Source organism: Chiloscyllium punctatum, chromosome 36 (genome assembly GCF_047496795.1).
Source record: "Chiloscyllium punctatum isolate Juve2018m chromosome 36, sChiPun1.3, whole genome shotgun sequence".
NCBI classification, from domain to species: domain Eukaryota; kingdom Metazoa; phylum Chordata; class Chondrichthyes; order Orectolobiformes; family Hemiscylliidae; genus Chiloscyllium; species Chiloscyllium punctatum.
The window spans coordinates 58,151,488-58,177,415 of NC_092774.1; the positions used below are offsets into that span (position 1 = coordinate 58,151,488).

The 25,928-nt window shown below is 45.4% G+C and overlaps 1 non-coding gene across 1 annotated transcript; it reads right to left on the reverse strand.

The window, feature by feature from the left end:
• Positions 1-24,050: 24,050 nt before the first annotated feature.
• On the reverse strand, positions 24,051-24,122 carry trnae-uuc (transfer RNA glutamic acid (anticodon UUC)). Its single transcript has one exon. It is a non-coding gene; the product is annotated as a tRNA-Glu (tRNA).
• Between the last annotated feature and the right edge of the window lie 1,806 nt (positions 24,123-25,928).

The following is a 25,928-nucleotide window of genomic DNA, read 5'->3' on the forward strand; positions in this document are numbered from 1 at the left end:
TGGGAAATGATGTCCAGACAACTCAACCTTCTCAGCATCATGGTCGCCCACAAACCGACCAACTCACTTAAACAGCCTCTAATGAACCTGAAATAACCTATACAAACAACCAGTGAACGAATGTTATTTACAAAATACCATACAAGGAAATATATACATGAACTCTGCCGCACAGGTCTCTGTGGCAAGAAATGCTGGGATGAGATAAGGAAGATATTTTCAGACAAAAAGAATCGACACTGACTGGACAGCCATGTACAATCACCCCTATCAGCCCATGATGGAAGATCCGAAGGGTTGAACAGTTTCCTTATTTTCGGAAGATTCACAAATATGAGACTGGGTTTTGGTGTTTGTTCCTTTCCACTCCCAAGAGCCGCAGTGGTTGGGGCGGTGAGTTGGGGAAAGTGAAATGTGCCCGTCAACAGCATGTGGATTTCTTTCAGCTTCCTCTCCTCTGACAGCGCTGTGACTTGACTCTGATGTTCTCAGGGACATTTGCTGACGCGAGACAGTGAATAGAGTCTCATTCCTGCAGATTGGGAATTCAAACCGTATGCCGGCTTCAGGACAATGAGAAAGATTAATTGCGGTGTGTGAAGAAGCTGTGAGCTGCATTTCAAACAGGTATGTGGAGTCAGATGCGTCATCCATTGCATCCCTGGCCCTGTGCGGACCTGACGCCGCCATGCTGCAGAGTTCTGACGTTAACACGGACATGCGCAGCAATGGGAACATTCACAATGTGAACAGCCAAAGATAATCACCGTCACTGCTTCCCTTCCATCGTCCCAACTTTGAGGAGCAGTTATTTCACTGGCAAATAAAACATATTAATCCTCAGGTGCCTGCTTCATTTCGATCACGACTTCACGCCCCTCACTGTTCTAGTCTCATTTCCAAATACTTGACTCATCGCCTCAAAAGCAGCTCTGTGGGTATCTGCTTGTACCACGCTGACAGGCAGTGGGTTGCAGATTCCCGACCAGTCCCAATGTGAGTGAAACATCTATCACCCTCCACTGATTTGAATCTTAAAGAAGAAACCGGGGAACAGTCTCCCTTTCGTTTTGACGACATTTCTCATTTTGTAGTCGGCAGGGTTCACACCTGCGTGGGGAAACTGCAATAGATTTAAAGTCCGTCGCATTAACCACTCGGACCACGAATAAAGAACCACACTGACAGCTTCATTTCCCAGGTCTCTCTGCCTGTGGAGCTGAGAAAGAGTGAATTATTGCTGGGTTTGTTTGAATCCAATCACTTCACAGGTTTCGAAAGGGTTAAATATCTGCACATGCCGAGTCTGGATGTTTCATCTCGAAAGATGAAATGAACTTTCAGTTAAAAAAAAAAACAGAAATTGCAGGAGCAACTCAGCAGGTCAAACACCATCGGTGGAAAGAGAATCAGAGACAGTATTTCAGAACTCTTTTCTCCCACAGGCACTGCCAAACCTGCTGAGTTTCTCCAGCAGTTCCTCTTTCTGTCTCATATTCTCAGCATCCGCAGTCCTTTATGTTCGAAACTAAATCAATTCAGCCTCATGTGCAGAAATGAGAATCCTTTCAATTGCCCAAACACTTGGCAGAGATTTCAAGGCATTTGGAAAACGAGTAAAAGTGACATTAGGAAGAACATTTTCGCACAGGGAGTTGTTCTGATCCGTAAATCTCTGTCTGACCGTGACAAGTAGGCAGATTCAAGAACACAAAAGGGAATTCGGTGGTCATGTTCAAAGTAACAATGTGGAGATTTGCTGGGAGATGGAAAGAGAATGATACGAATAGAGACTCTCATTTACTTGCTGTGTAGAACCAGCAGAGCTAAGGTGGCCCTCCAAATGCGCTGTGACACGTGTTGTGATTCAGAGTGAACTCACAGTTCGACCAACGCAAGGTGGGATTTTTAGAAAAGTTTATATTTACACAGCAAAATGGTTTAATTATCCGCCAGTGGAGAGAACCCGGTTCCTGGAGATGGGACAATCAGCTGGCTCAGGGATATCAGTCCACATTGCTCTCTTTGCCAACAATTCAGAGGGAGAATATTGGAGGGCGAAAGGAGTGAATAACGATCTGTGTGGGAGAGTGACTAACTGTTAATAGGGACTGTTCCTGGCTAACAATAAGCCGTGTTTAACATCAGACGATGTGATAACAAGGCCTCGTGTGGGTGAGGTAGGGGTCAAGTGCATGGGGGAGTTCGGGTCCAAACAATATTGCACTCGATGTTGAAGACTGGAGGGCTATAGGTTCTCCAAGTGGAAAATGAGGCGTTGGTCTTCCATCTGGAGCTGAGCTTTGATGGAACACTGCTGCATGCCTGAGACAGAGAAATTGGCGAGGGAACAGGGTGGCGTGTTAAAGTGACAGGCACCAGAAGTGCAAGGTCTATTTTTGAGGGCAGAACCGAGATGTTCAGCGAAGCAGTCACCCAGTTTATACTTCATGCTCCGTTGGGGAAACCACACTGTGAGCAACGAATGCAGCAGACTAGTTTGTGGCAAATGTGCAGGTAAAGTGCTGGTTTACCTGGAGGGTATGTTCGAGCCCATGGATATTCAGGAGGGAGCAGGTAAATGGGCAGGTGTTACACATTCGGCGGTTCCAGTGGAAAGTGACTTGGGACACTGGGAGGTGGGTGTGGGGTGTTGCGAGTGAAGGCAGAGTGGACCCGAGGTGTAAGCCCTGCCCATTTCCCTCCTCTCATATATAAATCCGTGAAGTTGAAAGAACGTTCCATAGATTGATTCAGTACCACGTGACTCATGAACTAATTCGTATTCATGTTCCGGGGCCAGCATCATTATTGTGTCACAGCAGCTGCAGGCCATCACCGAGGGCCCGCCCTATGACGTCATAGTGAGACTGGAAGCCTCCGGGAGAGTTTATCAAAGAAACCTCCCTGTGGGTCAGGGCAACCCTGCATCGGGAATCACTGTCAGTTTACATGGGGAACACATCTCCACATTACACAGCCTCGAGGCAAATTTCCCGTCCTTTTACTTAAAGTTCAAGAGCACTCAAACCGAAATTCCCCAGGTAAGTTTGGAAGAATTTCTTCCAGGTGTTCGCTAAATATATCTATGAGCACTTTGTTAAAGTTTGAATTTTGCGAGTGTTGAAATTTTGTGCTTTTGAGTGAAATCACAGTTCGAAAATACAGAATGTGGGAATTTAGACAGAGTTTATATTTGCACGACGGCGATATGCCTGCGGGTGCGTGATGGGAGCATCACCCAGAAGGGAAACCGTCTCTCCTATTCAGTCAATGTCGTCTTTCGCAGCTTTCCCGCATAACGGCGCTCTGTTCTGCACCTCGCCTACTCATCTCTTTCCCAAAACACTTCGACATAAATATTTCACATTGATATACTGGCCCAATGTGCACAGTTGAGATGACACCCTCGTGGAGGTCTGATTGCTCTTCTGTTGTTCTTTGTATCCTATGTTGAGGAGGGTAATGCTTGTCACTGGTCACTCCGGTGTTAGAGAAAAGTTCAGAAACAAAACAGTTTAACTTTCTGCCAGTAGAGAGAGCCCGGTTCCTGGGGCCGGGAGAAACAGCAGCAGGGAGACAGAATGAGAAGCAACTGTTCTGGAACCTCTGCCGCTTGCAATTCTCAGAGCAATGTCAAATGCATTTCACACTGAGCAAGACTCAGCTGGTTGAAGAGGTAGAGTAGGTGTCTGTGGGTGGTGTTGGTGTTGCTGGTTGGTGTCTGGGTATGATTTTTGATGTGGGTCTTCTACTGCGCAGACTTGCAAGAAATCCAGGGTTCAAATCTCGGACGAGCCCGCATTTTCTGGTTTGTGCAAGAGTGCCCAGTTAATTTTCTCAAAAAGCACCTTCGGTAAACTCGGTTGGGCTGCTTGGAGTACAAACTGAGCATAAAGCAAGCGAGTGAAATGATGGAATATTGCGTTGACGTCAGTGGTGCCGTGTTTAAGGAATGTCAGCGATGAGGGTAGATTGGAAAATTGGGACAGCTCTGCTCAGAGAACAGAAGTTTGAAATCTGGCCTGATTGAAGCTTTCCAAGTCATGCGGGATCCAGACAGAGAAAGTAACGCAGTTAAAATGCTCCCACGCCTGAAAGGATCAGTAATGATTCTGCAGAGTTTTAAAGTCATGAGGAAAAGAACTAAAAGTGACATTCGGAAGGGTGTGGTTAGGGTCAGCAAATCCCTATCTGACATTGACAAACAGGCAGATTCAATAGCTGCATAGGGGAATTCGGTGGTCATGTTTAAAGTAACAATGTGCAGAATTACACGGAGAAGGCAAGAGACACATGTTTACTTACTGTTTCGACACAGCAGAGCGAAGGTGGGCCGCATGGCGTCCGTCTGCGCTGTGACACAGGCTGTGATTCAGAATGAAATCACAGTTCGACCAACACAATATGGGAGTTTAGAAAACAAGTTTATATTTACACAGTCTCCATACGTCTGTGGAACAGCATATTACACGACAGCAGTGGAGATCTTTGACATCAGTCTCGAACGTGCATGCCACATGCCAGACAAAAGGCTGAAGAGACCTGTGGAAAACGGGATCGCGCTGGGAGTAACCCAGCGGTCGATGGATCGAAACCATCCTCTGCTGTTGCTCGATGTCTCCTTGAGCAGCTTCCTTTTGTAATGGTGCTGTGCTCTCTTCTGTATCTTGCCTTTGCACCTACTTCCTGAGTGTCTGAATGCCCTACATCAAACCGATACACTCGCGAACCTCACACGGTTCAAGTAACATGCTTTGTGGAGGTCTGAGTGGTCTATTCTTAGTCGGTTTCCTATGAACTGATTCGCAAAACCACTTCTCTGCGATGCCAATGAGCTGATAAAGTTGAAACACATGCCTTGCAGTTTCATCCATTCCCTGCAGTAATTCACCACGCCGGGTCGGACGTGAATGACAAGACGATCATCATTTCAGAAACTGTATCACCACTCAGATACAATTCCTTACTATTAGGACAGATATCACCGATTGTGAATCACCTCAAAGAGAGACAAGTGACAGAGAGTCGCCGTGACTCGATGGGCTGAATGCCTCTGTCGGCGGGAGAATGCTGCTACGCGTTTATGCCGTCCCAATGCCTGTCTCTGGGACAGACAGGCTGAGGGAGCAATAACGTTCATTTTAAACCATCCCTTCCGTGTTGGACCGCCTGCAGTCCCTCAGCTCAGGGCCGTGGGGATGACTCGCAGTCAGTGAAGGTTTCACACGGATTCTCTTCATCTGGGACTCTTGGGGCTCAGATGTAAACTGCTGCGCGGTCGCAGCAAAGAAAGCGATGCCCACTTTGCAATAGACTTTCCGTAAGATTGCTGCGTGAAGACGATTTCTGAACACCAAGCAGGCTGCACAACAATGTGAATTTACCTGAGCGAAGAGTCCTCGGTGTTCATGTCCCTCTGTCCCACCAGCACAGCATTTTCCTATCTCTCCGATAACAGACCTTTGGAGCAAGTTCACAATCGAAGCTCACTTCACACGCATTAGTGTAACTGATACCTCTCACCGCAAGGGATTGAGTGATAGAGAGCAGAAGAGCGAATGGACTCTTCCCTCCACCTCCTCCCCCCCCCCCCCGCTCCCAGAACACCTTGCAAGTAGGAACAAATTGGTTTCATTATCCACCAGTGGAGAGAGCCCAGTTGCTGGGGATGAGACAAACATCAGCGCCCCGGGACAGAATGACAAGCAGATGTTCGAGAAACTGCTGCTTGTAATTCTTGGAGCAACGTGTAATGTATTTCACACTGAGCAAGTTCAGCTGGCTCAGAGTCTCCAATGTACATTACTCTCTGAGTTTATATTTGCACATCGGCGACATGTCTGCACAACAGCACATGACACTTCAGCAGGGAAGATCTTTTGACGTCATTCTCGAACATGCAAGTCACACGCCAGATGAAAAGCTGAATAATTCTCTGGAAAAGCTACCGTGCAGGAGAATGGCACAGCAGGTGCATGCAGGGATCATAACCCAGAAGCGAAACCATTTTCTCCTATTCACTCAATGTCGTCTTTAGCAGCTTTCCCGTATAACGGCGCTCTGTTCTGTTCTTTGCCTTGTCATCTGCTTCCCAAAACTTCGGGTATCTGATTTAAATATGTCACATCGATACACAAGTCAAATGTATACAGTTGCGCTTGCACACTTCTGGAGCTCTGAGTTGTCTTGTCCAGTTTTCTGTCGGTGTGTTCTGAACTCAAGTTTTAAACCTCTTCTCTCAGATGGCAATGAACCGGTGAAGTTGTAACACATGACTTGCTGGTTTGGTCCATTCCTGCAGTAAAGAAACCAACGCCCGTGAAAGAAAAGACTTTCTGCAGGATTGCTGTGTCAAGACAAATTCTGAACACCAAGCAGGCTGCACAAAAATGCAGTCATACCAATTTACCTGAGGGAAGAGTCTCCGGTGTCCATTTCTCTCTGTCCCGACAGCACAGCATCTTTCTTTCTCTCCGTTAACAAGACCTTTGGATCAAGTTCAAATTTGCCCATTTCCTACGCATGACTGTAACTGACTTATCCTGCCTCACGTAATAGTGAGAGAGAGCAGAAGAGTGAATGGGCTCTGCCTTCCACCAGCACAGCTTGTAAGTAGAAACGAAATGGTTCAATTATCCACCAGTGGAGAGAGCCGGGTCCCTGGAGACGGGGCAAACAGCTGCGTCCTGGGAGCAGGGAGACATATTGAGAAGCAGATGTTCTTGAAACTCTTTGCTGCTTGTAATTCTGGGAGCAATGTACAATGTATTTCGTACTGAACAAGTCTCAGCTGCTTCAGGAGCTGGGCGCGCGCATGATGTTTGGCTCGTTTGTCTCGGGGTGTGATGCTAGCTTTGGGTTTTCCACCTTATACAGGCGAGTGGGAGGTGCCGGGCTCCAATCCCAGGCAAACCCTCATTTCTTAAATTGACCTGAGCAAAAATGCCAGGTTAGTTTTCTCAAAACGCCGCTTCGTTAAATCAGATCGGACTGCCTGAATTAGGTATGGGACAGAGGTACCATTGCAGAGAACACGGCGAAGGGAAACACTTGCTCAAAGTGAGAACAAGCATTGCAGATTTTTCGCCCGCGCAATCCTAGTCTGAATGAATCCTCCACCTGTATTACGCTCAATTCTGAGGGTGATACTTCAGGAATCGGGGAAGTGAAGTGATTGCAGACGGCGCTGAACAGATCGAAGTGAATGTTACCGTGTATGAGGAATGTCAGCAATGAAGGGAGATTGGAAAGTTGGGGCAGTTGACCTTGGTGAACAGAGGGCTGAAAGCTGGTCTGATTGAAGTTTTCCACATCATGAGGGATTTAGTCAGAGGAAATAAAGCAGTGAAAATGCTCCCATGCCTGAAAGGATCGAGAACGATTTGGCAGAGATTGAAAGTCATCAGGAAAATTAGTAAAAGTGACATTAGGTAGAGCGTTTTCGCACAGGGAGTGGGGTCAGTAAGTCGCTGTCTGACAGTGACAAAGAGGCAGATTCAATGGACACAAAAGGGAATTCGGTGGGCATGTTCAATGTAACAATATGCAGATTTACAGGGAGAAGGCGACAGAATGAGACACTTATTTACATATTGTGTTGAACCAGCAGAGCTAAGGTGGGCTGCATGGCCTCAGTCTGCGCTGTCACACATTTTGTGATTCTGAGTGAAATCGGAGTTGGAACAAGAAAACGTAGGAAATTTGACAACGGATATATTCTGCCCAACAGGATACTCCATCACAGCAATGAAGGTGTTTTGACATCATTCTCGAAGGTATATTCCACAATGCAGATTCAAAACCGAGTATTCCTTTGAATCACTGAGTAATTTGTTTACAGTTATTCAGTTGAGGTGAGCGGAGTTGCGCATTGGGAACCACTCCAGTTGATAGGTCGAAGCCGTTTTCTCCTGTGTGATAGTCCCACCAGCACTCCAATTTGCTGTGCTTCCAGTCAGTAGATGCAGATTACTATCCCATACTGATATACGGGCCACGATGACCCAGCTGTGGTGACAAGCTTGTGAAGGTCTGAGTGCTCTTCTCCTGTTCTCTGTCTGGTTGCTATGATCCGAATCATCAAACCTCTCTTCTCCGAGATAGGAATAAACTGGTGAAGGTGAAACACATCAGTTACGGTGTGTCCCATGTGCAGGAGGCCCTGCAGTAATTCCCCACGCTGTTTCACACAACAGCATCCTCTCGGTGAATTACGCTTGGATAAAATACCGACTGAACCAAATCAATGTCCGCCACTGGATTTTACTGACACTGTTTATAAAATTCAGGCTCACCGTTAATGTGGGGAGAGGATGCCAGACTGTAGTTTCCGCTCCTTCTGTTGAATAAAGATATTTTTAACTGAGTAAAAACAATGACTGTAGATGCTGGAAAACAAATACTGGATTAGTGGTGCTGGAAGAGCACAGCAGTTCAGGCAGCATCCAACGAGCAGCGAAATCGACGTTTCGGGCAAAAGCCCTTCACCAGGAATAAAGCATTCTTATTCCTGATGAAGGGCTTTTGCCCGAAACGTCGATTTCGCTGCTCGTTGGATGCTGCCTGAACTGTTGTGCTCTTCCAGCACCATTAATCCAGTATATAATTTTAACTGAGTCCAGTGAGAGGAAAGGATATGCTGTTGGTGGGAAACATTTCTATCTGAACTCGCATTCACTCTACTGAACGATTAAAACATAAAGCTGGGAATCTTTGGATTTTGTTGTGAGCACATCGATATTATGTTATTCACACCGCGCTGTCACCAACTGAACGAAGCGGCTGCCCAGAGGGAGACGGCTCTGTTGAAATCCCGTGGTGAACTGGGGGAGCTGAGCATTTACCCAACCAATGGGCTCACCACCTCCCTGACACAGTGTTCACAAATCAAACTGACAGCAAAGCTTCACGTGTGATTGAAAGTTTCCGGAAGGAAGACTTGGCTCAACAATTATCCGAGGTGAACGTGCTCCTGTCTTGATTTGAAATGTAAGAAGCTGACATCAGTGAGCTGGGCGTGATTTGAACACGCAACCTTCTGATGTGGAGTCAGACGCGCTACGGTGGCGCCACAAGCGCATGGATGGCATGTGCCCTCTATTCATACTTCAGGGAAATGATCGTACAACAATGATTTTAGGTCATGACGAACAACCGAGATCAACAGTTCATGTCTGTTCTGTCTCTCCCCCCTCTCCTTCTTTCTCTCGAAACAATTTCCAACTCTACCTCAATAAAAAGCTGAAAGAACTGCGGATGCTGTATATCAGAAACAAAAAACACAGTAGCTTCCGGTGACTCTTCTATAGAACTGATGGTGATCGGGAAAACGTTGGTTTATATGCAGGAAATACCATGGGAGGATGGCGGATGCAGTAAATGACAGATCAGGACAGAGCCCAAAGCGAGGGAAGAACTGTTGGTCAGAAAAGGGAGTTGATAACGATCCGCGTGGGAAGGTGAATGGAGACTGTTCGTGTCTAAGAATAGGTAGTGTATAATGACAGACTATGTGATTACAAGGCTTGGTGTGTGTGTGGAAGGGACGAGGATACTATAGATTTCAGGCCCTAGAATTATTGTTTTCGATGTTGGGACCGGAGGATGTATGGCCCCCAAGTGTAATATTCGGTGCTCTTCGTTCTGCTGGTGCTGAGCTTCGATGGAACACCATAGCAAACCTGAGACAGAGATATTGGCCAGGGAACAGGGTAGGTTGTGGAATTGGCAGGCAACTGGAAGCTCAGGGTCTTTTTTGCGGGCAGAACGTAGATGTTCTCTGCAGGAGTCACCCAGTTTACGCTTCATTTTCCCCAATGTGGATGAGACCACATTGTGAGCAGCAAATGCAGTAGACTGGAAGTGCAGGAAGAGTGCCCTTTCACCTGGAAGGTAAGTTTAGGCCCTTGGATGGTGAGGAGGGAATAGGTAAATGGGCTGGTGTCACACATTCGGCAGTTGCAAGGGAAAGTGCCGTTGGACTGTTGGGGTGGGAATGGGGGTTGGGTTGATGTAAATGAAGGAAGAGTGGACCCAAGGTATACTCCTCCCCATTTACGTATCCGCCACATAGAGGAATTTGCAAAGAGTGTACAAGGAATTTTTTTAATTCACAATGAGGATGTACATACTGGCGAGGGTGCAAAACCTAAGGGCCAGGAACCATAATTCAATTAACATTAGAATAGAGACTGGAAATAATATATCAGATCTAAAAGTTGAAGTTCTAAAATTGAGGAAGACTCAGGTATTAGGCACGATCTTTCAAAACCTGATTGGGGACAGATGTTCGCAGGTTAAAGGACTGCTGGAAAACGGGATGCCTTCAAATATGAGATAACAGGAGTCCAGACACAGTATATTCCTGTTAGGGTGAAAGGAAAGGCTGGTAGGTGTAGGGAATGATGGATGGCAAGAGAATTTGAGATTTGGTTAAGATAAAGAAGGATGCATATATCAGGGGTGAACAGAAAGATCGAATGAATCCTGAGAGTATAAAGGCTGTACGAGCATACGTAAGAGGGAAATCATGAGGGCAAAAAGGGGACATGAGATAGCTTTGGGAAATAGCGTTAAGGAAAACCCAAAGGGTTTTTATAAATACATTAAGGACAAAAGGATAACAAGGGAGAGAATAGGGCCCTCAAAGATCAGCAAGGCGGCCTTTGTGTGGAGCTGCAGTAGATGGGGGGCGGGGGGGGGGGGTGTGATTCTGAACGGATATTGTGCATCAGTGTTTACAGTGGAGAAGGGCATGGAAGATGTAAAATGTGAGAAGTAGATGGTGAAATGTTGAAAAAATGTCCATACTACAGATGAGAAATTGCTGGATAATTAGAAATGCATAAACGTGGATAAATCCTAAGGACTTGATCAGGAGTACCCTAGAACTCTGTGGGAAACTGGGCAAGTGATTGGTGGGACTTTCACTGAGATATTTGTATCATCAATAGTCACAGGTGAGGTGCCGGAAAGCTCGAGGGTGGCTAATGTGCTGCCACTATTTAAGAAAGGTGGTAAGGAAAAGCCAGGGAACTCGAGACCCGTGAGCCTCACATCCTTGATGGGCAAGTTTTTGGAGAGAATCCTGAGAGATAGGATTTACATTTATTTGGAAAGGCAAGAATTGATTAGGGATAGTCAGCATGGCTTTATGCTTGGGAAATCATGTCTCACGAATTTGATTGAGTTTTTTGAAGAAGTACAAAATGGATTGATGAGGGCAGAGCGATGGACGTGATCTATATGGACTTCAGGAAGGCATTCATCAAGGTTCCTCATGGTCAACTGGTGAGCAAGGTTTAATCTCATGGCATGCAGGGACAACTAGCCATTTGGACGCAGAACAGGCTAGAAGGCAGAAGACAGAGGATGGTGATGGAGGGTTGCTTTTCAGACTGAAGGCCTTTGACCAATGGTGTATCACAAGGATCGATGCTTGGTCTGCTACTTTTTGTCATTTATATAAATGATTTGTATGTAAACGGAGGAGGTACAGTTAGTAAGTTTGTAGATGACACCAAAATTGGAGGTGTAGTGGACAGCAAAGAAGGTTACCTCAGATTACAACGGGACCTTGATCAGATGGGCCAAAGGGCTGAGGAGTGCCAGATGCAGGTTAATGTAGATAAATATGAGGTGCTGCATTTTGGAAAAACAAATCAGAGCAGGACTTTTACAATTAATGGTAAGTTCCTTGGAAGTGTTGCTGTGCAAAGAGACCTTGGAGTTCAGGTTGATAGTTCCTTAAAAGTAGAGACGCAGGCAGATTGGATAGTAAACAAGGCGTTTGGTGTGCTTTCCTTTGCTGGTCAGAGCATCGAGGATAGATGCTGGGAGCTCATGTTGCCACTGTACAGAACATTGGTCAGTCCACGTTTGGAATATTGGATGTAATTTTGATCTGCTTCCTATCGGAAAGATGTTGTGAAACTAGAAACGGTGCAGAAAAGATTTACAAGGATTTTGCCAATGTTGGAGGGTTGAACTATCGGGCGAGGCTGAATGGACTGTTTTCTCTGGAGCGTCAGAGGCTCAGGGGTGGCCTTATTGAGGTGTATAAAATCATGAGGGATATGGATAGAGCAAATAGACAAGTTAGTTTCCTTGGGATGGGGGAGTCCAGAACTACAGGGCATAGTTTTAGGGAGGGGAGGGGAAAGATATAGAAGGAACTTTAGGGGCAAACTTTTCACGCAGAGGGTGATGCATGTACGGCATGAGTTGCCGGAGGTAAGTGATGGAGGCTGTATAATTACAGCATTTAAAATGCATCTGGATGTGTATATGAATAGGAAGGTTTTATGGGCATTTGGGTCAAGTGCTGGCAAATGGGATTAGATTAGTTTGGGATATCTGGGCTGCATGGACGAGTTGGACCGAAGGGTCTGTTTCCGTGCTGTACATCTGTGTCACTCTGTGAGACTCCATGGGATTCTCTAGGAGAAAGTGAGGACTGAAGATGCTGGAGATCAGAGCTGAAAATGTGTTGCTGGAAAAGCGCAGCAGGTCAGGGAGCATCCAAGGAGCATCAGAATCGACGTTTCCAGCATGAGCCGTTCTTCAGGAATTTTAAACTATAAACTATAAACATTCCCTTAGTTAAATATTGTGAAGTGTGAAGCCATTGTTTTAGTCCCCAAGTTCGACCTGAGCGCCCCCACCCTCCTCCATCGCAGTAACTCTGTTGACAGCCTTCATGTCACTTTAAATGTAGGATCGATAGATTCGTGATCAGTCGGGGGATGAACAGTTACAGGAAAAGGGCAGGAAAGTGAATGTGGGGAATGTTAGATCAGCCACAATCCTATTGAATGGAGAAGCAGGCTCAAGGGGTTGAATGGCATTTTCCAATTCCTATTTCTTATGGTTCCCGAGCCCTTCACAAGGTGTGTGTGTGTGTGTGTGTGTGTATCTGTGTGTGTGTGTGTCGGGGGGTAGGGGGGGGGGGGGTGGTGGGGGCGCGCACGCACGTGCATACATGCATGCAGGGTTCATGAATGGTAGATTTCCTGACCTAAAAAGGACAGTTTCTGGAGAAACACAACAGTTCCGGTAGCATCTATGAAGATACAACAGTGTTACTGCTTTGAGTCCAGTGGTCCTTCAAAACTTGGCTGGATTTAAAACATTCACTGTTTTCTCCCCACAGATGCTGCCAGACCTGTTGCGTTTCCTCAGTAATTTTGCCTTTTGTTGCTGATCTCCAACATCTGCAATTCAGTATTTTAGTGAATAACTGTTTCCTGGTTGCTCGGACAGAGAGAAACTTACACCTCCACATCTCTTTATTAGTTGAACATAAATTCCACCAGCAGCCATGATGGGATTTGAATTTGTGTTCTCAGAAGACCTAGATCTCTAGGTTGCTCAGCCATTATCACGAGATCCCAATCTTCCCTTCAATGACAATTTTCTCCTATTTTTCATTATTCATTCACGGGATGTCGCATTTTGTCTCCCATTATTGTTCTGGTAAACATCAACTTCACTTTCCCGCTGTTTCCCCATAATCCTCAATTCCCTTTCTGATTTAAAAAAAATCTTAGTTTTGAAATGCACTTAACAATCCAGCTCAACAGCTGTCCTAAACATGCAATCCCTTATTTGCAGGTTATTCCCTCTGGTTCTAAACTCACCCACAAGGGTAAACTTTCCCACCTCGAGCCTGTCACGTCTCCTCAGAATCTTGTTTGTGACAATAAGGTTACCTCGAAATCTTCTAACTTCTATTAACCACAGGCCGAACGAATTCATTTCTCCTCATAAGGCATTATTTTCATCCCTGATAGCATCCTGGTCAACCTTCTCTGGACGGCCTCCAATGCCGGTATATCTTACCTTAGCTAAAAGGCCCAAAACTCTTCCCAGTGTTTAGTTGTGGCCTGATTGGTGTCTGATTTAGGTTCACTATAACATCCCTACTTTTATACTCCATTTAAAAACCAACATCCCGTTTGCCTTCCCTATTATTCACTGAACTTGGATGAAGTGTTCATGGATGCGAGCTTGGAAATCCTCCTATTCATCAGCTTTCACCATTTCATATTCAGCACTTTTCCTCCTGGCAAAGTGTACAATCTCATTTCCCCAGATTCTGTTCCAAGTCCTGAGTTGGGAGGAAGGGAAAGTGAAAGTGACAGGGAGTATGGAGTTAAATGGAAAGATAAGCAGCAGGATAGCATGTGTGCAGGCGGATTTAAGCTTGAGGCATACTGGGAATGCAGCAAAAAGGAAGGATAATTTAGGACATCTTATGACTTCCAATATCTCTAATGATAAGAAAGTTCGCATTAAGGCACGTTACCTGAATGCTCGGAGCTTTGGTAACAAAGCAGATGAACTAATGGCACAGATCATCGTGAATGATTATGATGTGGTAGGCATCACAGAGACATGGTTACGGGTGTCAGGACTGGCAGTTAAACATCCAAGGATTTTCAATTTATCGAAAAGACAGGGAGGCGGGCAGAGGGGGCGGGGTTGCCTTGTTTGTTAAGAACAAAATTTAATCTATGGCACTAAATGACATAGCGTCGGACGAGGTGGAGTCTGTGTGGGTGGAATTGAGGAACTACAAAGGCAAAAAAAACATAATGGGAGTGATGTCCAGCCCTCCAAACAGTGGCCAGGACCAGGGGCGCAACATGTACCAGGAAATAGAGAAGGCATGTCAGAAAGGCAAGGTCACGATGATCATGGGAGACTTCAATATGCAGGTGGACTGGAAAAAAATGTTGCCAGTGGATCCAAAGAAAGGGAATTCATGGAATGCTTACCGGATGGCTTTTTGGAATAGCTTGCCATGGAGCCCACAAGGGAGCAGGCTATTCTGGACCTAGTTCTATGTAATGAACCAGATTTGATAAAAAATCTTAAAGTAAGCGAACACTTGGGAATCAGCGATCATAATATGGTAGAGTTCAGTCTGCAGTTTGAATGAGAGAAGGGAAAATCGGATGTAATGGTGTTACAGTTAAATAAAGCTAATTATGAAGGCATGAGAGAGGAACTGACGAAAATAGACTGGAAGCAGAGACTGGAAGGAAGGTAGGAGAGCAAAAATGGCAGGAGGTTGTGGGTGTAATTGAGGACACTGTACAGAGGTTCATCCCCAAGAAAAGAAAGATTATCCAGGGAGGGATTAGACAGCCATGACTGACAAAGGAAGTCAGGAAGTGTATTAAAGGAAAAAAGAGAGATCCTATAAAGTGGCCAAGAGCACTGGGAAATCAGAAGATTGGGAAGGCTACAAAAACAAAGAGAGAAATAAGGGCGGAGAGGATCAAATATCAAGGTAAGCTAGCCAGTAATATTAGAAATGATACCAAACTTTTCTTTCAATACATAAGAAACAAACGACAAGCAAAAGTAGACATTGGGCCACTTCAAACTGTTGCTGGAAGCCTAGTGATGGGTGATAAGGAAATAGAAGGAAAACTTAAAAAGTACTTTGTGTCAATCTTCACAGTGGAAGACATGAGTAATATACCAACAATTAAAGGGAGTCAGGGGGCTGAATTGAGTAGGGTTGCCATTACAAAAGAGAAAGTGCTCGAAAAGCTAAAACGTCTTAAAATTGATAAATCTCCTGGCCCCGATGGACTACATCCCAGAGTTCCTCGGGATGTGGCTGAGGAAATAGCGGAGGTGTTGGTTGAGATCTTTCAAAAGTCACTGGAGTCAGGGAAAGTCCCAGATGATTGGAAGATCGCTGTTGTAACCCTTTTGTTCAAGAAAGGATCAAGACAGAAGTGTGAAAATTATAGGCCAATCAGCCTAACCTCGGTTGTTGGTAAAATTCTACAATCCATTCATTAAGGATGAGGTTTCTAAATTCTTGGAAGAGCAGGGTCGGATTAGAACAAGTCAACATGGATTTAGTAAGGGGAGGTCGTGCCAGGCAAGTATGTTGGAATTCTTTGAAGAGGTGGCAAGTAGGTTCGACCAGGGAAACCCAGTGGATGTGGTCTATCTCGACTTCCAAAAGGCCTTTGATAAGGTGCCACACGGGAGGCTGCTGAGCAAGGTGAGGGCCCATGGTGTTCGAGGTGAGCTACTGGTATGGATGGAGGATTGGCTGTCTGACAGAAGGCAGAGAGTTGGGATAAAAGGTTCTTTTTCGGAATGGCAGCCAGTGACGAGCGGTGTCCCGCAGGGTTCAGTGTTGGGCCGCAGCTGTTCACATTATATATTAATGATCTGGATGAAGGGACTGGGGGCATTCTAGCGAAGTTAGCTGATGATACGAAGTTAGGTGGACAGGCAGGTAGTATTGAGGAAGTGGGGAGGCTGCAGAAGGATCTAGACAGTTTGGGAGAGTGGTCCAGGAAATGGCTGATGGAATTCTATGTGAGCAAATGCGAGGAAAAATGAATACAAGCTTCGACTACTTTCTAAACGGTGAGAAAATTCGTAAAGCCAAAGTACAAAGTGATCTGGGAGTGCTAGTCGAGGATTATCTCAAGGTAAACATGCAGGTTGAGTTCGTGATTAAGAAAGTGGATGCAATGTTGTCATTTATCTCAAGAGGGTTGGAACATAAAAGCACCGTTGTGCTCTGAGACTTTATAAAGCTCTGGTTAGGCCCCATTTGGAGTACTGTGTCCAGTTTTGGTCCCCACACCTCAGGAAGCACATACTGGCAATGGAGCATGTCCAGCAGAGATTCACATGGAAGATCCCTGGAATGGTAGGTCTAACATACGAGGAACGGCTGAGGATCCTGGGATTGTATTCATTGGAGTTTCGAAGATCAAGGGGGGATCTAATAGAAACTTACAAGATAATACATGGCTTGGAAAGGGAGGACGCTAGGAAATTGTTTCTGTTAGGCAAGGAGACTAGGACCCGTGGACTCAGCCTTAGAATTAGAGGGGGTAAATTAAGAACAGAAATGTGGAGAGGTTTCTTCAGTCAGAGAGTGGTGGGCCTATGGAATTCATTGCCGCAGAGTGCAGTGGAGGCCGGGACGCTAAATATCTTCAAGGCAGCGATTGATAAATTCTTGATGTCACAAGGAATTAAGGGGTACGGGGAGAATGCGGGTAAGTGGAGTTCAAATGCCCATCAGCCATGATTGAATGGCGGAGTGGATTCAATGGCTGAATGGCATTACTTCCACTCCTATGTCTTATGGTCTCAACCACTGTCTTTTCCCGAAGGGTAGGGGAGTTCAAAATTTGGGAGTATATTTTTAAGATGAGAGGGAGAAGATTTAAAAAGGACGGGGGGGTTAGAGGTGGGCAACTATTTTACATTGAAGGTGTTTCTTGTGTGGAATGAACTGTCAGAGGAAGTGATGGGTGCAGGTAATGTTACAATGTTTAAAATTATTTGGATAAGTACGTATGAGCCAAACACAAGCAGGTGGGTCTAATCCTCCCCAGATATTCAAAGGGACAGCCAGTCAGAGGGGAGCAGTGCCACGCCTATCATTGTTGTGTGGCATGTGACAGCTGCAACAAGACGTCCCAACTCCTCTGCTCAATGCTCTGAACAATGAAAGCAAGCATGCCAAAAGCCTTCTTCACCACCCTGTCTACCCACGACTCCATTTTCGAGGAGCGAAAAACCTTCAACCCGAGATCTCTTGGTTCAAAATACTACATATGAAGCAGATTTGGTGCTTGTTGGTCGACGTTAATATTTGGTGCATATCTCTCCTCTAATTTGGTATCTTATACTGAATGCCATCACTGATGAAGTCCAGTGTGCCAAAACCTGAACTTCAAAATCCCACTGTTCAACTACACTCAAGGTCCTACCATTCACCATGTAAATCCTACCATGGTTTGACGATACAGAATGTAAGACCTCATACTTAGCTATATTAAACTCCATTTGCCAATAACTTTAAACTTGTGCAATGGAGTTCTCGACTCTCCTTCCCCAGGTAAAAGACCGTTCCTATTTACCCTATCCATGCCCTCATGATTTTATAAACATCTATAAAGTCACCCCTCACCCTTCAAAACTTCCGGTAAAATGACCCCAGTCGATTCAGCGTCTTCCTGGAGCTCAAACCCTCCAACCCTGGCAGCATCCTTGTCAATGTTTTCTGAACCCTTTCAAGTTTCATAACCTCCTTCCTGTAGCAGAGAGCACAGAATTGCCTGCAGTATTCCAACAGTGGTGTAATCAATGTCCTCTCTGAAGAGGACTTTAAAAAATATAACTACAAGCACATCAGGTTACTTGGGTATGACTGTCCCATAGCAGTTTGTTTTGGCTGTCCTTCATTAATCTATTTTTTTTAAGTTATGAGAAAATGTTTTGTGGGATGTGATGATTACGAGCACATCCAACATTTGCTCATTGTCCCTCATGGCCCTTGGACAGAGTAATTGTGACTACATGCTAGAAGGCAGTTGTGAGTCAACCACATTATAGTAGGTCTGGAGTCACAAGGTGTTTGTGTGTGTGTGTGTGTGTGTGTGTGTGTGTGTGTGTGTGTGTGTGTGTATCTGAGTGTGTGTGTGGGGGGGGTGGAGTGCGCACGCACGTGCATACATGCATGCAGAGTTCATGAATGGTAGATTTCCTGATCTAAAAAGGACAGTTTCTTGAGAAACAGAACAATTATGGTAGCATCTATGAAGAGACAACAATGTTACTGCTTTGAGTCCAGTGGTCCTTCAAAACCTGGCTGGATTCAAAACATTAACTGGTTTCTCTCCACAGATGCTGCCAGATCTGCTGCGTTTCCCCAGCAATTTTGCCTTTTGGTGCTGATCTCCAACATCTGCAATTCATTATTTTGGTGAATAACTGTTTCCTGGTTGCCAGGACCGAGAGAAACTTTCACTTCCAGGTCTTTTTATGAGTTGAACATAAAGTCCACCAGCAGCCATGATGAGATTTGAATTTGTGTTCTCAGAAGATCTGTGGGTTGCTCAAACATTATCACTAGATCCCAATCTTCCCTTCAATGACAATTTTCTCCAGACTATTTTCCTTTATGCATTCACGGGATGTCGCACTTTGCCTCACACTGTTGTTCTGGTAAACATCAACTTCACTTTCCCGCTGTTTCCCCATAATCCTCAATTCCCTTTCTGATTTAAAAAAATATATATCTTAGTTTTGAATGCACTTAACAATCCAGATTAAACGGCTGTCCGAAACATGCAATCCCTTATTTGCAGGTTATTCCCTCTGGTTCTAAACTCACCCACAAGGGTAAACTTTCCCACATCGTGCCTGTCAAAACTCCTCAGAATCTTGTTTGTGACTAAAATGTTACCTCGAAATCTTCTAACTTCTATTAACCACAAGCCCAACCTACTCATTTCTCCACATAAGACATTATTACCATCCCTGATATCATCCTGGTCAACCTTCTCTGGACTGCCTCCAATGCCATTATATCGTTCCTTAGCTAAAAGGCCCAAAATTGTTCCCAGTGTTCAGTTGTGGCCTAATTGGTGTCTGATTTCGGTTCACTGTAACCTCCCCACTTTGATACTCCATTTAAAATCCCACCTCCCATTTGCCTTCCCTGTTACTCACTGAACTTGGATGAAGTGTTCATGGATGTGAGCTTGGACATCCTCCTATTCAGCAGATTTTTCCATTTAACATTCAGCACTTTTCCTCCTGGCAAAGTGCACAACCTCATTTTCCCACATTCTATTCCATCGGCCAAGGTTTTGCTCATTTGCTTAACCTGTCGATATCCCTCTCCATGTCATCCTCATAACCTGCATTCCAATCAACTGTCTCTACTGCAGTCTTGGCAATAGTACATTCACTTCACTTATCCAAGTAATTCATATCCATATTGTAAATAATTTTGGCCCCAGCACTGAACCCTGTGGCACATTGCTCGTTACAATTTGAGATCCTGAACATAACCCTTACCCCTACTATATCATTGGTTAGCCAATCATCTATCCATATGATCAGAGATTCTCCAATATCATGTGAATATCATTGGCTCTGCCAGCAAGTCTTCCCAAACTGTCCTTGAAAAAGTGGTGGTGAGCTGCCTCTTAAATTGCTTCACAAATATGATGTGGTCTATAATAAAGGCTCAGGAGCGAGTTCCAGGATTTTGATCAATTACATCGAAGCAATGCGTATATGTCACAGTTGGAATGTTGTGTTCACACTTATCTCCTCTTGCTGGTTGACGTGATGGAGTGGAAGTTGCTCTTGAAGAGCCGCCACTCATATAATCAAGACGGACAGATCGATTGTGGCCAGACACTCTGACATTTTGACTTCTCATCAATCTATATTCTTTCCATCCAAGTTTTAGTCACATCAAAATGCCACGCAATGCTGTTATGGCCTCAGGAAACTAGAATAACGTGAAGATCGCTGGGATTATTTTCGACATCCGACTGCAATATAAACACAGATCATTGTTTCCAGTTTTGGTGGAACAAAAGACACCGTATCGCTGGATAATTACAGTTAGTGCAAACACAGCTAGCCAACAATAATATTAATACTGTTCACTTCAATGGCCAAATTTCAATTGAGAAACCAAGTGCACTCGGCTGCTTGTAACATAGACAACATGACAAAATGGCTCATAGGAGGAGAAATTGGGCATTGAGGAGGAGTGAAATGTTTGCTTTTGGTCACCTCCAGAATTGTTAGAAAAACAGGTTGAAAGAATTCTGAAAAGTTGGCTGAAGTAGTGGTGTGGCATAACACTTCAGACAGCACAAAGTGGAAGACCACTTTCTAGTGGAAGAAAAAGACAATTCTTATTTCTGAAGGAACTGGGAAACAGAAGTGGGGATGAAATCTGACTTGGGAGCTCTTTCCTATTTGTTGAGGATGTTGCTTCATCACAGTCTGGGTTTAGAGCTTAAGTTCTTCATCAGGAATAAAGGATGGCCCAAGGGGGCTGAGAGATAAATGGGAAGGAAGTGGGGCTGGAGGGAAGGTAGCTGGGAGTGCAATAGGTAGATGGAGGTAGGAATTGATGGTGATAGGTCAGAGATGAGGGTGGAGTAAATAGGTGAGAAGCAAGGTGGACAGGTATGACAGGTCAAGAGGTTGTTGTCGAATTGGAAAGTTGGATCTGGGACAAGGTGGGGGAGAGGAAATGAGGAGACATTGAGCAATAGCATCACATAGTTTTGACCCATCGACCTCTGGGTTATCTACGCAGCACACTCAGGCAGCACTACTCTGCTTTTGGGCTCCCAGCAGCTGGATTGTGGATCAGTTTAATGTAGGTCTTATATCTCTGACAACATTGGTACACAAGGCAGTGAAGCAAGGTTTCAGCACTCAGGCCTTCACCAATTAGGGAATTGAGTATAGATGTTGGCAAGTTATGTTGTCGTTATACAGGACGTTGATGAGGTTGCACCTGGAATATTGTGATCAGTTTTGGTCCACGTGGTGTTCTGACTTCTGACTTTTTCAACTCTGGTTTTGTGTTGAACTTGATGGGATACTTTGTCCAATTCAGCATGTTTAAACTGTATTGCTTGGAGGGATTCATCTGAAACTCTTCAGGAGATGAGCGCCACAAGATTGAAGTATTCAAAGTTACTTGGACTCTATTTCAAAATTACATCAGGACCAGTCGTCAGAGACACGTACAGCATGGAAACAGACCCTTCAGTCCAACTTGTCTATGCTGACCTGATATCCTAAATTAATTACTCCCATTTGACAACACCTGGCCCATATACTCTGGCAGCTCATTTCATATATGTACCACCCTCTGCATGAAGAAGTTGTCCTTTTAATATATTTCGCCTCTCACCCTAAACCTCTGCCCTCTAGTTCTGGACTCCCCCAGCCCAGGGAAAATACCTTGTCTATTACCCTTTCCATGCCCCTCATGATATTGTAACCTCTATTAGGTCACTCCTCTGCCTCCGATGCTCCAGTGAAAACAGCTCCAGCCTATTCAGCCTCTCCCTGGAGCTCAAGCCCTCCAACCCCCAGCAAAATTCCCATAAATCGTTTCTCACAGAGAAGTCAACGTTTCAGTCCTGAAGAAGGGTTAATACCCAAACCGCTGACTACTCCACATCCTGGTGCTGCCTGGCTTGCTGTATTCTCCCAACCTCCTGCTTGCAGCTTCGGGTTGCAATATGTCGTGGCTCAGTGGCTACCACTGCAGCCTCACAGCGCCAGGGACCCAGGTTTGATTCCAGCCTTGGGTGGATGTCTGTGAGGAGTTTGCACATTCTCCCAGTGTCTGCGTGGGTATTCTCTGGGTGATCTTGTTTTCTGCCATAAACCAAATATGTGCAGGCCTTGTGGATTGGCCATGCTTAACTGCCCATAGAGTTAGGTACATTAGTCAGAGGGAAATGGGACTGGGTAGGTTACTCTTCGGTGGGTTGGTGTGGACTTTTCGGACAAATGGCCTGTTTTCACACTGTAGCTAATCTCATCTGCACTACTTTTGTCACTAACGAATGGCAGAGTAGACTCGACGGGCCGAATGGCCTAACTTCTGCTCCGATGGTCTTGCGGGCTTAGGTATTTTTGGATAATTTAATTGGCAATGTGCAGTCCCTGGCTGAATGAGTAGCAGTGCCTGCGCTAGTGCTTCTGCAAGTTGCAAGAAAACATGAACCTCTTCCCACACTCAGGCCAGCTGAAGGGCCTCTCCTCAGTGTGGACACACTGTTACCTCAGCAGGGCGGAGGAATTGCTGAAGGCCTTCCCGCACTCGTGGCAGGAGAACGGCTTCTCCCTGGTGTGAATGGACTCGTGCCTCAGCAGGGCTGAGAAACTGCTGAAGTCCTTCCTACACTTAGGGCAACTGAACGACCTCTCCCCCATGTGGACACACCAATGGACCAGCAGGTCGGAGGAAAGAGCAAAGCCCTTGCTGCACTCAGGACAGCAGAAGGGCCTCTTCCCCTCTGTGGACCCATTGGTGCTTCAGAACCCTTTTAAATTTCACAACATCCTTCTGATAGGATGGAGACCAGAATTGCACACAATATTCCAAAAGTGGTCTTACCAATGTCCTGTCCAGCCACAACATAACTTCCCAACTCTAATACTCAGTCAGAGGATTGGGAAAGCTTTCAAAACCTACAAAAAACAAACAGGAAAGAATGGAGGGAAAAACCGAATTTTTGAGAGTCAGCTTGGAAGCATCAATGAGAAATCAGCAAACTGGGTTTATTGGGTACCCATTCTCATTAAAAACACTATATACGTATTTCTCTTCTGCTCTTCGTAGTTTCTCTGTGCTGCAGTGTGTAGTGGCTCTTTGAAATAATGTCCTGATGCAGCTTCGTTGTGGGTGTTGGGATGATTGCTTCTGTAATTCAGTACTTGGTTTGTGTGTGTTGTTTTTCTGTCGACGCTCGTTTGAAATTCCCCATTGACTGTTCGCTCTACTGTGACATCTAGGAATGTCACTTTTTTGTCGTTCTCCTCCTCTTCAAACCAGGAGCCCCCCCTCAGGCCATAGTCTCACTACTTGGAACACCAATATGCAGACTAGTCAAAGGCCTCCACTGAAGACTAAAACACCAACACAGCACCAACTTCATCAGCAAAGATAGCACTGTCAACCTCGTGGAACTGTGCCTTACCATCCACTTCATATTCAGTAACAAGCCCTACAAACAAATCATAGGAACACCCATGAAACCACCAGTATCAGGATTCCTAGCAGAAGCAATAATGCAGAGACTCGAACAAACAGCCCTTCCAACGATCCAACCCAAACTTTGGGTCCGCTACAGCGATGACACTTTTGTCATCAAAAAATGAAACAAATTTGAAGAAACCGACAACACCATCAACAATATCCTTACTGGCATAAAATTCACAAAAGAGGAGAACAACAACAAAGTGCCATTTCGAGATGTCACAGGAGAGCGAACAGTCAATGGGGAATTCAAAACAGCGTCTCCAGGAAAACAATGCACGCGATGCAAGAACTGCAGAAGCAATCATCCCTACACATACAAACAAATCTGAATCAGGACACTATTTCAACGAGCCACTACACACTGCAGCACCCAGGAACGACGAAGATAAATAAAAAAACTGAACAGCATATTTAAGAAGTACGGGTAGCCTATAAACTCTGAGAAAATGGCTTCCCTGACCGGGAATCGAACCCAGGCCGCGGCGTTGAAAACGCCGAATCCTAACCACTAGACCACCAGGGAGACACGGGCAAAAGCTCTCAGCTCTACTGAAAATTACGTTGCTGGCCGGAAATCGAACCTGGGCCGCGGTAGTTCGCAGGCTTTCACCTGTGCATCCAACATTGTCATTTCTTGTATCCATTGCTCCCGATGCGGTCTCCTCTCCATTGGGGACACTGGAGACTCCTCGCAGAGTCAAGTCACAGCGCTTGAGGGAACATCTCCAGGACACCCGCACCAAACAACCCCATCGCCCTATGGCCCAAAATAGCAACCCCCCCTCCAACTCTGCACATCAACAAACTGACACAAGCAGACACAACGTCTGCAGAAACCCGAGCACATTACTTTACATTAAAGACATCTGAGAAATGATGTCCAGAAAACTTAACCCTCTCAGCATCATGGTCGCCCACAAACTTACCAACACACTTAAACAGCGGCTAATGAACTTGAAATACACGATACAAACAACCAGCGAACGAATGTTATTTACAAAATACCATACAAGGAAATATATACTTGAACTCTGCCGCACAGTTCTCTGTGGCAAGAAATGCTGGGATAAGATAAGGAAGATTTTTTCAGCTAAAACGAATCGACACTGACTGGACAGCCATTTAAAATCAACACTGTCAGCCCAGGATGGAAGACCCGAAGGGATGAACAGTTTTCTTATTTCCTGAAGATTTACAAAGCTGAGACTGGGTTTTGGTGTTTGTTCCCTTTCCACTCCCAAGAGCCGCAGTGTTTGGGGCGGTGAGTTGGGGAAAGGGAAATGTGCGCATGAGCAGCGTGTGGGGCTATTTCAGCTTCCCCTCCTCTGACAGCGCTGTGACTTGACTCTGATGTTCTCAGCGACACTTACTGACGCGAGACAGTGAAAAGATTCTCATTCCCGCAGATCGGGAATTCAAACTGTATGCCGGCTTCAGGACAATGAGAAAGATTAATTGGGGTGTGTGAAGAAGCTTTGAGCTGCATTTCAAACAGGTCAGTCGAGTCAGATGCATCATCCATTGCGCCCCTGGCCCTGTGCGTATCTAACGCCACCATGCTGCAGAGTTCAGACGTTAACACGGACATGCGCAGCAATGGGAACATTCACAAGAGGAACAGCCAAAGATAATCACCACCACTGCTTCTCTTCCATAGTCCCAACTTTGTGAAGCAGTATTTTTCACTGGCAAATAAAACACCTTTGTCCTCAAGTGCCTGCTTAACTTCGATCATGACTTCACGCCCCTCACTGTTCTAGTCTCATTTCCAAATACTTGGCTCAGAGCCTCAAAAGCAGCTCTGTGGGTATCTGCTTGTTCCACCCTGACTGGCAGTGGGTTGCAGATTTCCGACCCCTCCACTGATTTGAATCTTAAAGAAGAAACCGGGGAACAGTCTTCCTTTTTTTTGACGACATTTCTCAACTCGAGTCGGCAAGATTCACAACCTCGTGGGGAAACCGCAATCAATCTCAAATCCATCGTATTAACCACTCGACCCACGAATAAAGAACCACACTGACAGATTCATTTCCCAGGTCTCTCTTGCCTCTGGAGCTGAGCAAAAGTGAATCATTGCAGAGTTTGTTTGAATCCAATCACTTCACTGGTTTCGAAAGGGTTAAATATCTGCACATGCCGAGTCTGGTTGTTTCATCCCGAAAGATGAAATGAACTTTCAGTTAAAAACAAAAACAGAAATTGCAGGAGCAACTCAGCAGGTCAGGCACCATCGGTGGAAAGAGAATCAGAGACAATATTTCAGAATTCTGTTTTCTCCCACAGGCACTGCCAAACCTGCCGAGTTTCTCCAGCAGTTCCTCTTTCT